The 16,905-nt window shown below is 39.0% G+C and overlaps 1 long non-coding RNA gene across 1 annotated transcript; it reads left to right on the top strand.

Moving 5' to 3' along the window:
• Positions 1 to 2,276: 2,276 nt before the first annotated feature.
• LOC139081587 (uncharacterized) lies at positions 2,277 to 16,008 on the top strand. The gene is made up of 3 exons (XR_011536714.1): positions 2,277 to 2,565; positions 7,443 to 7,520; positions 10,706 to 16,008. It is a non-coding gene; the product is annotated as an uncharacterized lncRNA (long non-coding RNA).
• Positions 16,009 to 16,905: the final 897 nt, after the last annotated feature.

The following is a 16,905-nucleotide window of genomic DNA, read 5'->3' on the forward strand; positions in this document are numbered from 1 at the left end:
CATCTGTACTAAAGTTAATGTAAGTAAAGTGCTGAAAACAGTACCTGGCATGTAGTATGCCCTACAGAACTGTTGTTGTTGTCATTATTTTTAAATTCTATGAAGTCAAATAGCAGGCAAAGCAAAAGGCATTCTCTTGGGGCTGAGACATAGGAGAAGAGAGGCAACTAGGGGCTTTAACAGCCCCACACAGTTTTACAGGGTAGGGTCACTTCAAGGGGGACTCCTTCCAGAAGCTAGAAGAGGTTTGGGATTTTGATGAACTTGGAGCAGCACTCCACGCCAGGTTTTTCCTCCTCCCAGATATTCTTTGCTCCCTTGTGCATGGGCTCAGACTCTAGGCCAGACGCCTCCAGGCTCAAGATCCAATTTGTTTTTTTTTGAAAGTCATATCTGGACTGAGTTGTGACAGCATCACTTTAATGTCCCTGCTCTGTGTCTACTCCCAGGGAAAGGGAAGCTCATCTTGCAGCTAGAGTTCTGCAGCAGGAAGGTTATTTTCCCTCTCTGGCAAGAGGCAGACAGTCCCCTGCTGTCTACTCCTCAGGACCAGAGAATTTCCATGGGATTCTCCCAAGAGCCTCAGAAATCCCAGCTGCAGCTCTCTGCTTTAAGGAAGTGGAGCCTAACCCCAGTGCAATTTAAAAGAAAAATATCTTCCCAAGAGCCTTTGAAGGAATTAATACAACTTGGAAAATAAAATTTTTTTTCAATAGCATAGCCCTTTCCCCAGATAATGCTTCTATTAGTTTAATGAAATTATCGCCAAGAGGTAAAACTGGACACCAAAAGTGATTTCTTACTCCAGCAAAATTGTTACTCTATATTTCATGAATGCTGCAGCAAAAGGATGTTGTGAGGTTGGTATCATCATCACCATTTTTTAGGTGAGAAACAGCCACTCAGAAGGTGATAGAGCTGAGTGAGACTCTGTCCCATGACTTCCAGTACCAAAGCCTGCACAATTACCCAGTCACCAGCAGGTGTTGCTATTGGCCATTACCTCCTCCGGTAACTCTTTCCCTTTGACTTCTATGATACTAACTCTCTCTCTTTCTCCTCCCCAAATAACTGATTATTCTTGGCTCCCTTTACTGTCCTCTGTTGACCTAAGCAAACAGATAGTCTCTTATTTCTCCAGCAAGAATGAGTTTATTCAGGATCAGCAAAAAATTGCAACTGAGGCTGTGCATGCTATGGTGAACCATAGGCAAATCTGGAGAGACAAAGGAAGGGGGTGCTTTTATAGAGCAAAGGGGAGTAGGGAGGGGCTGTTCTAAACGAAAGTCCATTGAAGGAAAGTAACAGTCCGGGGTGGCATGGCTTCTTATTGGCTGAGCTGTGGCACTCACTGACTGGGCTGTTGCCAGGAGGGGAGAAAAGTCTTCCTTCAGTAGTAAAGTAGTTGCACTTCTTGCCGGAGACGCAAGCACGTGTTTCTTCCTGTTTGGAGTAATTGAGGATGTATGATACAGCAGCAGAGCCCCGCTACAGGCCTTCCAAAGCCAATTTAATTTCCACACTCCTTTTCATCCGCCTGACCCTCAGAGGCTGCCAAATCCCAGTGAGCTATTCCAGAAGTATGACTCAAATCCATCCTCTCTTTTCTTGCTTATTTTAGATTTTTAAAAAATCAAACAATTTTAAAAAGCAATTAATGCTAAAATGTTTATAACTGAGTAGAGCAGTCCTGGCCTCACATCAATGTGCCCCACTGCTGGTCCTGCTCCCGAGAGGCAGAACTGCTGGGTAAAGCTGTGCAGGTTGTGCAAAACTCAACCATTTAAATGCTCTATGATGGGAATGGCACCCTCTAGAGTTGAGAAATGCACAATCTTCACCACCACATCTAGTGGCCTAGCAAAGTTGTAACCACTTTCAATTATTTTAGCTATTTCTTCTAGTATTTATCTTTATAATTCTAAATAAGCTTGTACAGCTTTTTCTTGATTCTCCAATACTGCTTGTTACGTATTGACTTCCTTTGATAATGAATGAACGCTTAGCTCTCTCAAACTCTCTCAACCTCTCCCCGTGACTTCGCTCCTCTTTAATCTTTTTATCTGTATTGTTATGTCACAATTTTATTTCCATCAATATGTAATATTTTCCTTATTGAAACCACGTAAACACTGTTTACTCCTATGTCAAGTAGTGTACTATTATTATGATTACTTCCTTGTTCAACTTCAGGTTTTTCACGTGGTTAATACTTGCCTTGTTGTTTTCTTTTTTTTTCTCATTTACTTAGTATCCTATGTACCAATGAAGGGCTCAATCTCCTTATTTTCTCCAACAACTTCTCAAATGCAGTTTGCTATCATACCATCTATTTTTTCCTGGAGCATCATCTCCTGAGCCTTTAATCTTTCTGTTCTATGGGCTGTTTACTGTCTAGGTCTGCTACACAGCTGTTGTCCCGAGACTTTCCCTCACCACTAGCCTGGGAATTCCCTTCCCCTCTCTCTTGTGTTGGATACTGTCCTCCTCGGACTTCGTACTTCCTCTTTTCTTGTTTGGTGGAACATATTGCCTGATAGCTTCTTGGGACATAATACATTGGAGGTAGGTTTGTTGAGATTTTTGTATGTCTAAAATATCTTTATTCTGTCATCACATATCTTGATAATTTAGCTAATTGTATATTCCTAGAGTTAAATAATTTTTCTTCATAATACTGAATGTAGTTCTCCACTGGCTTCTAGCTTACAGGGTAGCTGCTAATTGCTAAACCTTTGTATATGACCTGTTTTTCTCTTTGGAATGTTTTTCTATTAATTTCTTATTCCTGGTGTACTAAATTTCATGAGGATATGTCTTGATGTAGCCTTTTTAAAAATTTATTTTGAGAGGAACACATTTTGGACTTCCAATCTAGATACCTTTGTACTTTGGTTTTCCAAAATTTTATCAAATTATTTCTTTGATAATTTTGTTTCATCCATTTTCTCTGTACTGTATTTCTACAACCTCTATTAGTTTGATATCAGAGGTTGAATATTCCAATTTCCTTATCTTTTCTCTCTTGTTATTTGTATTTTTGTCACTGTGTTCTACTTTCAATGAGGTTCCTTCAACTTAATCTTCCAATTCTTCTTTTGAAATTTTAATTTTAGCTATATTGCTTATTTATGAGAGCTTTTTCTTATTCTCTTATTGTTTCTTTTTTATAGCATCCTTGTCTGTCTGAGGATGCTAATTCTAGTTTTCTTTAAAGTAAGTTTTCTTCTGCCTTTTGTTTTCTTGGAGTTCTTTACTTTTCTCTCTGCTTTTTATGTTGTAAGCCTTTCTCAAAAATCTGGACCCTTTACCTTCCACTTGTTTTTGAGAGTGAGACACTAAAAGACTGATTGGAATTCCTTTGTGATTGGGCAAGGCAGATCACTGCTGGAATTCAACTTATACGCTGGATGTTTTCCTTGGGAATGTGTGTGTGTGTGTGTGTTTCCTTCCCTCCCCACCTCTGCAGGGTCATTGAGAGTCTCCAGAGAAGAATGAGCAAATCTCCTCTCATGAGAGTATAAGTGTGGCAGCTGGTCTTCTTGGGGATAGGGAAAGGGGCTGAGTGCTTCACCATTCAGCATGCAGCCTTTCATGTAGTTCTTCTCATTTCAGTTGGTCACCTCACCCAAGCCCTCTTCCATGTCTGGTGTCTCTGAATTCAGAGGCCCTCTGGTTCAGTTGCTTTAGAGAATAAATCTCTTCTCCCCCATCAAAGTCAGAAAGGGATAATCGTCTGGATGTGCAGAGTGGAGTCCTGAAGGTCTAACTAATCCTTTTACAGACTTTCAATCAATTCCCCCATTTTTAACAATACCACACCTCCACCTTCCACAGCACCTGGTACCTCTAAGTTTTCAGTCTCTTCAGGATTCTTCAGAGTGAATAGGATTAGTTCTCACTGATATACACATGCACAGACACTTAACTTTAATCTTTTTAAGCTTTCTCTGTTCTGCTAAATCAATTCCCAACATCCCATGTAGTTTTTGTCTTTATATACTGTGGTTTGGGATTATGTATGTTTTCTTAGTTTCACTAGTGATGGAATGCATGTTTTATTCTAGTCTTTTCTTATTGCTTAGGTGATTTTTTAAAGTGAAGTAGGCAGAAATGTCAACTTAAAACCAGAAGACCCTCATCCTTTCCTTGTCCCTTCCACTTCCACTGCTTAATAAGCACCCTCATTGACTCTCATCTGTACCTATCATCTAGCTGCTTTCCTAGTCTCCAATTTCTTTCTCTTTCAATTCATCCTTCACAGACAACCTGATCCAATTGCATCTCTCTGCAACTCAAGAACGTTCAATGGTACCCACAGCAAACAAAACGATGACCTTCTCAATTTGGTTTCAACCATCCTTTCCAGTCTTATTTACCTCTATACTCAAGAACTTTATTTTCCAGCATGCATCTATTGAAAAGTTACCATATGCCAGGGCCATTCTAGGCATTTGTAGATAGAAAGATGAAAGTACAGTTCGTGCACTCAGAAACCTCAGAGTCACAGACAAGTAAAGGAAGACAGCTATTCTCTCTATCTGGCATCTTCTTCCCATCTCTATATCTGTCTGTTAAAATTCTATCCATTCAAAGTCAACCTCAAGCAACAAGCCTCCTTTATCTCCTTGTTGGAATTAATCTCTTCCACCGCCCATGCTCCCATGAGCACTTTCTCTGTACTGCTATTAGAACATTAAATCCAAACTACCTTGAATGTCCTGTAGATACGTCTGTCTCCTTCACCTAATAGAGAACTCCTTAGTGGTAGGGGCCATAAAGATCTCCATTATGTCAGGAAAGTTTTTTATGTAAAGCAAGAGCTCAAAAAACTGTATTAGAAATATCAAGTTTTCCTGTTACTGAATTCAAAGAAGAAATATTCACTTGGTGTTTGTATCAGGGACATTGAATTGCTTTATTTCTTCTTTTGACATTTAAAGCTTTCTTAACCTACTGTGGCCCAGGCCCTGTGCCCTACGCTGCAGTTACAAAGATGAAAAAGACACAGTCATGTCCTGAAGTGGCTCACAGTCCAGCACGGAGACAGTAGTGCCAACAACAGATAAGATGTGACTGATGCTGTAATAAAGGTGGGAGCAGGGCAGAAAGAGCTTAGTAGAACCCCGCCTGGGAGTGATGGGGGCACTGGAAAGAAGGTGACATCCAGCTAAGATGTAAAGGATAAAGAGTAGTTCCCTAGAGAGAGAAGAAATAAAAAGGAAATTCTAATGAATGTTTTCACTTATGGGTGTATTGAGGGGGGAAAAAGAAATAAACCTTGTTCAAGCAGATTCATCCTTTTAATATTCAAATACTCATTAAGAACCTACAATGGGCCAGGTTCTACGCTAGGCAGATATTTTTAATATAAATTCTTTAAAAGGTGGATAAATAAGCAGCATATTTTAATTCAACAAAAGATTTTATAGAGAATTGCAATAATATAGTGCAAGTAAGTATTCCGATAATTTCTTAATTCAAAGAAAAAGCTTAAAAGAAGAATGCATGTAAATCATATATCTATTAGGCAGTTTCTCTCAAGTATCAACTTTCCCCAGTAAGCATTTGGCAAGAGCTGCATTGCAATCAGTTCCTGGTTGAATTCTTTGATGAGGGTCGGAAATGCCATGATTCTGTGTTGTTGATTAAAGAGAGATTCACTTGCTTTACACACCAGATGTGCAGGAGGTGGGGCCGAGGGCCTGAGCTGAATGATTAGGAGCCTGATTTATATTCTCTCTCAGAAGCAGGGGGAGTGTACTTCTCACAGCCGCTGAGGAAGGAAATGCGTGTGTATGTTGTGGGGGTGGGTGTTTAACACTAACCTCATGCCGGACACCATGCTAGGCACTTTACTTTATCTTCTTTAATTTGCATGTGATCCTTTTGAGATAGCTGTGTTATGGAGATGCCTGGTGAGACAGAAAAATTTTTTTCTCTATTATTATTATTATTTACTTTATAATTTTAGCAGGGAAGTTCCCAGCCAATTCTCAGCATAGGTAAACACAGTTGCCTTGGGACATATCTCTCTGTCTAGGGAAAAGTTACTTGAGTAGCTTTTCTTGCTTTTGTAAACGTAAGACAAGTAGGCACTCCATGCCCCAAGGAAGGTTGTAACAGCACCTGTTTTATGTGACTGTTTTTCCCTCTTAATTTCTCTGAATCTGTGGAGTTCCTAGGTAGAAAGGGACTCTGTACATTTGCGTAGGGCCAAGAAGCTCCATGAAGCTAAGGGATGAAGACCCTTTTGAGATTCAGCGTTATTAGAACCTCCTTGAATGGATGCTCTCCAACTTAAATGTCAGCTCCACAAGGGCGGGGTCCATCTCTATATCCACAAAACCCAGACAGTGGCAAGCACATATTAGGTGCTCAATAAATACTAGTTGAGTGACTCTTATCCCCTAATTCTTGACCCCATACTCTTGTTCCCAAGTTTTCCAGACTATATTTTTACTCTTCCTTTTTTATTAACTCTTCATTCACTAACCTTCCTGAAATAATCAACCAAAAGTTTCAGCAGCTTTTGAAGTCTCTTCGTATATTCACACTCAATTGAAAATTATAAAATCAAGTCCTCAAATACAAGAGAATGTTTGTCTTCTTGTTTGTTATAACCAGAGAATGTGCAACCAGATTATTATTAATGCCAAGTTGTTTAAATAAACAAACTAAAAAGAGGTAGTAGATAATAAGAGGGTATTTTAAACCATTTAATATTGGAATTGTATCCACTATTAGGCAGATCCTACTTCTGATTTTAGTAGTAATATTTCCTCACTGGAAGCTAATGATAAATTTATTGTTTTGAGATGACACGTTGTTTGTAAAAAGATTTCGATTGAAGTCTTTGAATGGCTTTAGCTAAATTCCATTCAAACTGCTTTCAAATGACTTTGTCATCATTATTTTGATGTTTTTAGAAATCTTTATAAAACCAAGAGTTAGACAGATTCGGTTTTAGCCAGTCAATAATCTTTTCATCTAGAATTTGAGAGGAAATCAATGCCTTCTCAATTCAACTCAATAAACAGACATTGAAAACCAGATATGTGCCAGGCATCATAATATGAACAAAAGACAGAAAAATGCAAAAGCAGGTGACAGCCTCTTAGACGTTTATAGTCTCCTAGGGAGAGAAAGATGACTAAGGAAATGGTTATAATGCAGAGAAAAGAGATGGAATCGGATCTAGGGGTCTGCTCTTTTACAGGACAGAGGCCGTGTCTGTTCACTTCAACAGGAGAAGGCAGAGGACACATTTACAGATATTAGTGGTTTCTGTTCTGAATTGAAGAAAGGTTCACTTCATCTTAATCTTCTTTATCCCCTTAATCCTTCTATTACTACTATGTGTGTGGTCAGATTTAGCACAATAATATTTATGTTTAGGATAAGCTCAGAGGAGAAACACTGACCCTTAATCTTGTCTACAGTATCTGTCTGAGGATTGATGTAAACAGTGAAGGGTGGACAATTAAATAGCCGATGATGCTGGCTCCTACGTTAAAGACGTGAGTGACGTTTCCTCTCAACTTATTCTAGATTATCATAAATATTTCTAAATTGCTATAATAAATGGTCTTGGCTGTATTTTCATCTTTTGCTCAGGTAGCTATCTTTGAAAAAGAGACCAAGAAAGAGTAACCTTCAGACAAGATATCCCAGAAATTACTGCTATTCTGGCAGGCAACTCTCCTATATTATTATGTAGTCAAGAGATGTCTGAAAAATATCAAATTCAGGAAGGTGTTTGCATTTTCTGTGACATTATTACTTTTTAAATAAGTTCCAGGGGCACTATGCTAAGCACCTTCCCTATTCTATCCCAAATACTCTCACAGCAATCCTATAAAGAAGGCTCTATTGTTTTTCTCATTTTAAAGGAAAAAGTTGAGTCAGAAAGCCACTAGGATGTAAGGTCCATGTGGGAAGAGATTATTGTTTCTTTTGTTCTCTGCCGTATCCTCAGAGCCTGGAATTATACAGATGCTCATAAAATGTTTGTTGAATGGATGACTTAAATGATAAAGGTCAAGGTCATGTAGCTAATAAAGGGTAGAGTCAGGACTCCAACTCAGGTCCATTTGCAACGCTTCTGATTCTAACTCCTATGCTCTATTACCTGCCCATGGCTTGAAACTGCCTTTGCAATCAATGCCAGACAGATGAAAGATCAGAATGTTTAATATTTCCAGAGGCATCAATTGATAGGTTGACCCAGTTAGTCTGGCCAAGAAGCTAGACTGAGAGTGGAGGGAGCAGTCCTTGTTTTAAGAGGACCCAGAGGCAAAGACAGTGATGGTTAATTCACCCTTAGAGTCCATCAAAGTTGGACTCTTCGAAGATAAGTTGTGAGGGTTAAATAATATCGTATATGTAATGGATTTAGCCTGGTACTTGAGACTTAGTAAGCACTTAGCACATAGCTGCGGGAACTAAGGAGGCGAGTAAATATTATAAAACATACTAGTTGCTATTATTTTAAATTTTTGAAGGCAAATTATGGTTTAGAGCGACTTTAGATGGTAAAACCAATACTCAGCATGGTTGCATGACTCACACTTAAATAATCATTTGAATGACTGAATGAGACTCCTATTTGCCTTCCTATTTTAATATAACAAGGATATTGGGAAATGCATTTCTAAAATTCTATTCTGAGCACTTTACAATCGTAACTCACTTAACCTTCATAACAACCTTTGAGATAGATGTTATCATCATAATTGATTCCACTTTATAGATTTGATTTTGAACTGTCAGTAATTGGTTAATCTATAAGTTGAGAGGAAACAGTGGCACAGAAAAGCTAAATAATTTGCCAAGCTCACGCAGTTTGTTAAATGCAGAGGTAGGATTCAAACCCAGATAGTCTGGCTTCAAGTCTTCGCTCTTACTGAGTGTGCTCTAGCCAAGAGAACAGTGTAGTCAGGCCTGACTCCTAAGCTGTCTCGGACCTGTAACTGGCTCTCTCCATGGCCCCAGGGTAGAGACTGTATAACAAACAGGCAACAGCTTCCAATGGAGCCAGAGTGGGTCATGGATACACGCTAAGCCTGTTCGCACAGCTGGAGTAACAATACCTGTGCTAACTATTTACTACTGAGAGCAGTAAAGGATGTCAATATATATGAAAGTCTTTTGTCAATTTTAAAGTGTTATACAAAAGGAGAGGATTGTTATTCATTATTCTTCTCTAATTTTTCCCTTAGAGGTTTTAGATTACTCAGCCTGAATATAAACTTTTTAAGGGCACAGTCTGAACCCTTGTTTCTCTTTACATGTCTCAGGGGCAAGCACAGGGCTGTGTACTCACAGAGATCCCATAAGTGCTCATCAGCCATTCCTCACACGGCTCTCTGGAAAGAATACTTGGAATCCCAGCAGTTTTGATTAATGTCTCTCTGGCTTGCAGCAAAACCACCTGTCTGTCTAATTTGATTATATTTATATGAAACCCCAAGGCTATAATGTCTAATAAGCTGGGAAAGAATTAGTTGCTGTTCACCAGCTTCCTAGAAACATGTCATCGGACAGGGCCTGGATATTGTCTTAGTTCCTTGTTAAGACTTTTAGAGTTTATGTCTTTGGGAGACAAGTGCCTAACTAAAGCAAACAAACAAGAACAAAACCCAAGTAGTCCCTTCACTGAAGTGTGGGCAGCTTTCGCACCTAGGATTTTTTTTCTTGATTCAAATGGTGACAAAAGATATTTAGGATCATAGGCAAGCACATCTGACAACAAGCAATCCTCCATCATCCTGTTGACATCTTCCCATTCCTTCAGAAACCCATAAGCTCCTAATATCAAAACTTTAAAATAAATGAAGCAAAAATTGAAGGAATTAAAGGGAGAAAGAGGTAAATCTACAATCCCAGTTGGATGTTTTAATACTCATCACACAGTAATTGATAGAATCAAGTAGACAAAAACAATAAGAAAGATATCAAAGATTTGAACACTATCAACCAACTAGATCTAATTGACATTAGTAGAATATTTTACTATATCCAAAAAACACATAATACATATTGTTTTCAAATGCACATGGAATATTCATTAATATAGACTATGTTCTGCACTATAAAACAAGCCTCAATAAATTTCAGAGGGACAAAATGACACAAAGTATATTGTTTGTCTATGGAAAAGTTGAATCTAATCAACAACAATCTGGACAAACTCTAAATATTTAGAAATTAAGCAACGGTAACCATGGGCCAATGAAGCAATCACAAGGAAAATTAGAAAATATTTCTAACTAAGTGATGATAATTTCACAACATATTAAAAGCTATGGGATGTAGGTAAAGCAGCGCCTATAGGGAAATTTGTAGTTTTAAATATCTTTTTATTAGAAAAAGAAGAAAGGCATAAAATCAATGATCTAAGCTTACTTCCACCTTAATAAACTAGAAAAAGAAAAGCAAATTAAATCCAAAGTAAGTAGAAGAAAATAAATAATAAAAGTAAGAACAGAAACCAATTAAACCTTTAAAATGGACAAACAACAAATAAAATCAACAGAATCAAATATTGATTATTTGAAAGGATTAATAAAACTGATGAAATCCACGTATACTGATTGTGAAGGTTAGGAAATGTGAAATTTTATGCCCTTCCCGTCAAGAGGTGGAATATATCTTCCATCCTTTAATCTGGGCTGGCCTTAGTGACTTTGTTTGTAATCAACAGAATTTGGTAGACGTGGCACTACTTTACTTCCAAGATGTGTCAGAGGGCCAAGCAGCTTCCACCTGTTTCTCTTGGGATGATCGCTCTGGAGGAAGACAGCTGCCGTGCTGGAGAGACTATTGGAGACACTCCATGCTAGCCCAGCTCCCAGCCGACAGCCGGCACCAGCTGCCAGCCTGTGAGGCAGCCATCGTGGACAGTCAGCCTGATCGTCTCACAGGACTGAAGCCCCAGCTGACAACTGAATTCAACCAAGCTAAAGACCCCAAGCAAGAACTGCTCATTTGAGATCTTCTCCAAGTTCTGACCCACAAAATCACAAGTAAATTAAATTGGTGGTTTTAAGCTGCTAATATTAGGGATAATTCGTTATGTAGAAATAGTAACCCAAACATTGATCGAGAACAAAAAGAGAAAATATCAATTTTCAATATCAGCATTGAAGGAGAGGACCCACTACAGATATTACATGCCTTAAAAAGGAAAATAAAGCAACATTAAGAACAACTTCATGGGGCCGGCCTGGTGGCGCAGCCATTAAGTGCACATGATCCACTTGGGTGGCCTGAGGTTCGCCAGTTCGGATCCCAGGTGTGGACACAGCACCACTCAGCAAGCCATGCTGTAGCAGGCGTCCCCCATATAAAGTAGAGGAAGATGGGCATGGATGTTAGCTCAGGACCAGTCCTCCTCAGCAAAAAGAGGAGGAATGAGAGCAGTTAGCTCAGGGCTAATCTTCCAAAAAAAAAAAAAAATGAAAAACTTCTTACCAATATAGTAGACAATTTAGAGTAGGCAAGCAAATTTCTTGAGAGACATAAATTACCAAAACTGATACAAGACATGGAAAATCTAAAGCCATGCCTGTATAATAATAAAAAGAAATTAAATTCATATTCAAAAATCTTCCCACAAGGGAAATTCCAGTCCCAGAGAGTTCAACAACAAATTCAATCAAATATTTAGGGAAGAAATAATACTAATATTACATTAACTCAGAAAGCATAGAGGGGCCCGCCCAGTGGTGCAGTGGTTAAGTTCTCACATTCCGCTTCGGCAGTCGGGGGTTTGCCAGTTTGGATCTTGGGTGTGGATCTACACACCGCTTGGCACGCCATGCTGTGGCACACATCTCACATATAAAGTAGAGGAAGATGGGCATGGATGTTAGCTCAGGACCAGTCTTCCTCAGCAAAAAGAAAAGAAAAGAAAAAAGAGGAGAATTGGTGGTAGATGTTCACGAAGGGCTAATCTTCCTCAAGAAAAAAAAAACACATAAAAGAAGGAAAATATAGAGGCTAATTAGGAACATTTTCCAACTCATTTTGTGAGACCCACAGAATCTTGATATCAAAGACAAAGGCATTATAAGAAAACAAAACTTCAGACCATCAACATAAGTGCAATTATTAACAAAATGTTAGGAAATTATGTCTAGAAATCTATAAAACGGTAACACAACCTAAGTGAGTTTATTTCAGGAACACAAAGTTGGTTCAACATTCAAATGTAAATTAAGTTCAATACATAAAAACCAATTGAACTTCTATATAGTAGCCACAAACAAATGAAAAATAAAATTTAAAACTACCATTCACAATAGTAACAAAAATATTAACTATCTAGGAATAAGTCTAATGAGAAATGTGTAAGATGCCTACACTGAAAACTACAAAACATTTTCAAGAGAAACTTAAAAGGACTTAAATAAATGGAGATATATGCCATATCCACGATTGTAAGAGTCAATATTGTTAAGATAGCCGTTCTTTCCAAATTAATCTATAGATTCCATGAAAAACCAATCAAAATATCACAGACTTTTTAAAAGAAACTTGAGGAGCTGCTTCTAAGATTTTTATGGAAATATAAAGGATCTAGAATAGTTAAAACAATCTTTAAAAAGTTGAGGAAATTTGGAAGATTTCTACTATTTGATTTCAAGAGTAACAGTAAAAATATAGCAGTCAAGTTGTGTAGCACTAGATAGGGATAGACAAAGATCCATGCAACAAAACACAGAGTCCAAAAATAGTTCCACACACACAGAGTCAGTTAGCTTTTGACCAAAGCCCAAAGTTGACTCTATGGGGAAAAATATTCTTTTTAGAAAATAGTCCAGGAACAACAATATCTTTATGGAAGAAAGAAAACCTGAACCTCTGTTTCACATTTTATACAAAAGTAATTTGGGATGGATCATAGACCTAAATGTGAAAGCTAGAACCATTAAACTTCAAGAAGAAAATTAGAATTTCACCTTCATATTCTCCTATACCTTGAGGGAGGCAAAGATTACTGTGGACACAAAAAGCACGAGGTGTATAAGAAAAAAATGATCCTGCCTAAATATTAAAAAATCGTTGTACTTCATAAACATTAAAAATTTCTGGGCCGGCCTTGTGGCCGAGTGGTTAACTTCGTGCATTCTGCTTCGGCGGCCCGGGGTTTTGCAGGTTCAGATCCTGGGTGCAGACATGGCACCGCTTTTCCGGCCATGCTGAGGCAGCATCCCACATGGCACAACCAGAGGCACTCACAACTAGGATATACTACTATATACCAGGGGGGCTTTGGGGAGAAGAAAAAAAAGAAGATTGGTAACAGTTGTTAGCTCAGGTGCCAATCTTTAAAAGAAAAAAGTTCTGCTCATCAAAAATCACAATTAAGAAAATGGACAGGCAATCCACAGACTGGAAAAAATATTTGCAATATATATATCTGACAAAGGACTCATATCCAAATATGCAAAGAATTTCTACAAATCAACAATAAAAGGTAAGATAATTTTTTGAACAGACTCTTCACAGGAGACGTATAAATGGCCAATAAGCACATGAAAAAATGCTCAACATTGTGAGTCATCAGGAAAATATAAATTAAAACCACAATGAGGTACCACTTTGCACCTACTAGAATGGCTAAAAATAAAAAAAAATTTGTTAACACCAACTCATGGGAGGAAGATACGGAACAACTAGAACTCTCATGTGTTGCCAATGAGAGAGGCTGAAATATCACAACCACTTTGAATAACTGGCTGTCCTTATAAATTTAAATATGCATCTACCTATGACCCAGAAATTGTACTCTAGATATTTATCCCCAAGAAATAATAAACAAAAAATATCCACAAATGGCTTCTACAAGAATGTTCAGAGGAGCCTCACTCATAAGAACCAGAAACTGTAAGTAACTCTAATGTGCACTGACAAGAGAATGGGTAAACACGTCATCTCCATACAGTGGACTGCTACTTAGCAATAAAAAGGAAGGTGCTACTGATACACGCAATAACACAGACAGATCACAAAAAACATTTCGTTGAGTGAAAGAAGTGAGACGTAAAAGAGTATGTACTTCATTATCCTGTATGATTCTGTTACTACACAAAACTGGGCTTCTCTTGCTCGATGCACGTAAGTAAAAAAGTCATTTAATTACGGCATCAGCTCTTGGGGGAGAAGTCAGCTTTATTCTGTGAGATTGATCTGCAGGGAGGCAGGGTGTGTGTGCCCTCAGATCTGTCTCCTGGATTCAGGATTTGGGGCGAAATTGAAGAGGTTAGGGAGAACAGGCTGACACATGGAAACACTGGCAAGCCAGGTTTTGTTTTGTGGGCTTCAACATTTATGGTAAGGTTTTAAACATTTGTGACAGGGTTCTAAACTTTTATGATGGGGTTCTAAACATTTTTGATGAGGTGGGGAAGGAATTTTAACACCGGAGCTTCCTGAATGAGGGACCTCTCACTCCTGATAAGGGTCCCACTTTCAAGTTTCGGTAGTGTTCCTGTCCTTGGGTTCCTTGAGAAGGAGGGTCTTTGATTCCATGGTCACTTCAGGTCACGATTTCTTCTTTTGTGCATCTTCTGGCTACATGACTTTGGAGTCTTTCTGATAGACAATTCTTAATCACTTAATCACTTTTGTTGATAAGAGATGGGGTATGTTCAAACTCCTCTAAATGGGCCAGTAGTTACAATTCCACTTATGAAGCCCAAGAACAGGCATAACTAATCTATGGTGATGAAAATCAGACACTTCTGACCTCTGGGTAGATGGGGAGAAAGTGATTGACTGGGAAGGGACACATGGAAACTCTCTGGGGTGATGAAAATATATCTTGTTCAGTACATACACAGGTGTGTGTATACACTTGTCAAAACTCATCAAACTGAACACTTCAGACCTGTGTGTTTTATTATACGTAAATGATACTTCAGCTAAAGATATGCATGTGTGTGTAAACACGCACGCACAGTACACACACACACACAAACACACAAGTACGCTTTTGTGAAAGAGAAAACCACAGGCCCAAAATGGTGCTAGTTGTACTAAAGTGCATAACACCAAACCTAGATTTGATACCCAATCTAATTCTAGTTTCAACTTTCTCTAGAAATATAACCTTAATCAACCAATCTGGGATTTTCTGGTCAGTACTGATGAGCTTTCTCCTTTCCCCACCTCCCCACCACCGTCCCCACCCCAGGGGAAGAAGAGGCAATCTGGGAGATAAAATCCTTGCTATTCCCTTCCCCCTAAAGGGAAGAAGTCCTTGCCCAAAATAATCCTTTCTTTTCTTTTGCTAATAACTTCCTTGCCCCCACCTTCTTCCCATAAAAACCTTCCATTTTGTATAACTCCTCTGAGTATCTCTCTTCTTGCTAGATGAGAAGCTGTCTGATTCATGAATCATTGAATAAAGCCAATTAGATCTTCAAATTAATTCAGTTGAATTTTGTTTTCTTAACACTTCGTATCCCACAGAGAGACTCCCCAACCCAGTCTCAACCCTTGGTGGGGGAGGAGGATTCAGTCTAAGACTCCAACTAAATGAAAACAAGAGAATTCACTAACCCCCTCTCGCCGCCCCCCCCCTTCCTACCCTTCTCCCCACCACCATCACCCCCAGGGCAAGGTCATGGGTAGCTTGAGTGAGTGATTGGGCAAGTCTGGGGATGAGATCTGACAGGGCAGGGCTGGGAGAGCTGTCACTTCACCGAGTCTGTTTAGGCTCCTCTCACTGTGCTGGGGTGGGTGCCCTGCATTTTGATCTGAGCTCACACATTGATGTTTTCCTCTTCTCTGTGAACTCCCTGAGTAATTCTGCAGCTAAATAAAAGCCTTCCTCCCTTTCTCCCATCACCTCACCACAGTAGTTTTCTAGTTATTTTCTTGATAAAATTCATTCCGTTTCACTTTATCTTGACGGACAGAGCATCTTTTTATTGTCTTCAGCGTCTATTCTTCCCTGCTTCTCATTTCACTTTCAGAAATGTTTTTAAGACTACTCTATGCCCGTGCTCCTCAAATTTTAATGTGTGTGAGTCACCTATGGCTCTTATTAAAATTCAAGTTCTGATTCAGCAGATCTGGGGTGGGACCCGAGATTCTGCCTTTTTTAGGATGGTGCCAATGTGTTGATCTGAGGATCCCACTTTAAGTAGAAGGTTCTCTGTAACTTGCTGGCATTGCAATGCTGGCTCTGCTGTTGGCAGCTGCTTTCTCTTATTTGCAGGGTAGGGTAAGTAAATGCAGAGTGTGGCATCATAGATGAGGAAGAAAAAAAGCAGTTCTGATTCTCTTTCACTTTTTCTCCATCTCAAACCCTGCCCTTCTTGCTACATGTAACAAGTGGCTCTGTTTTCCTAAGAGCTATACACATCCACCCCCAGCAACGGCTGTCTTCTTCTAAAGATGTATTAGAGAAGGAGGGAAGGCAGGATTACTCATTATAGTCATGATCTGCTCCATCCCACATTGCAGATGGAAAAACTGAGGCAGGAAGAGGCAAATCCTCTGAACTATAAACTAACACAACACAACGAGCTACTGTTTACAACCAAGACTGTATGAGATTAGAACTAGGTATGTTGGCCAGGATTTTCTTAGTGGTTAGGCGTTGAAATTAGAACAGCTTCTTTCATACAGTTCTTAGATTAAATCTTAGGTAAATCTAACATTCTAGGGGGGCTCTGGATAGCATGACAACCCACTTCTTTCCACCTCACATCTCCCAGTCTCTGGCCAATGTTTATTGTTTTCATTCCATGAACATTTGCTGAGCACCCACTAGTCCAGGCTTCATATAGTTTTTGAGGATACCAAGAAGAATAAGTTCATTTCTTATCCTGAAGGGGAGAAACACGCAAATAAAGAAACGCTGAGATAAAGGAAGAGAATAGTTATCAA

This window comes from Equus przewalskii, unplaced genomic scaffold, assembly GCF_037783145.1.
Source record: "Equus przewalskii isolate Varuska unplaced genomic scaffold, EquPr2 ChrUn-13, whole genome shotgun sequence".
Classification (NCBI taxonomy): Eukaryota; Metazoa; Chordata; class Mammalia; order Perissodactyla; family Equidae; genus Equus; species Equus przewalskii.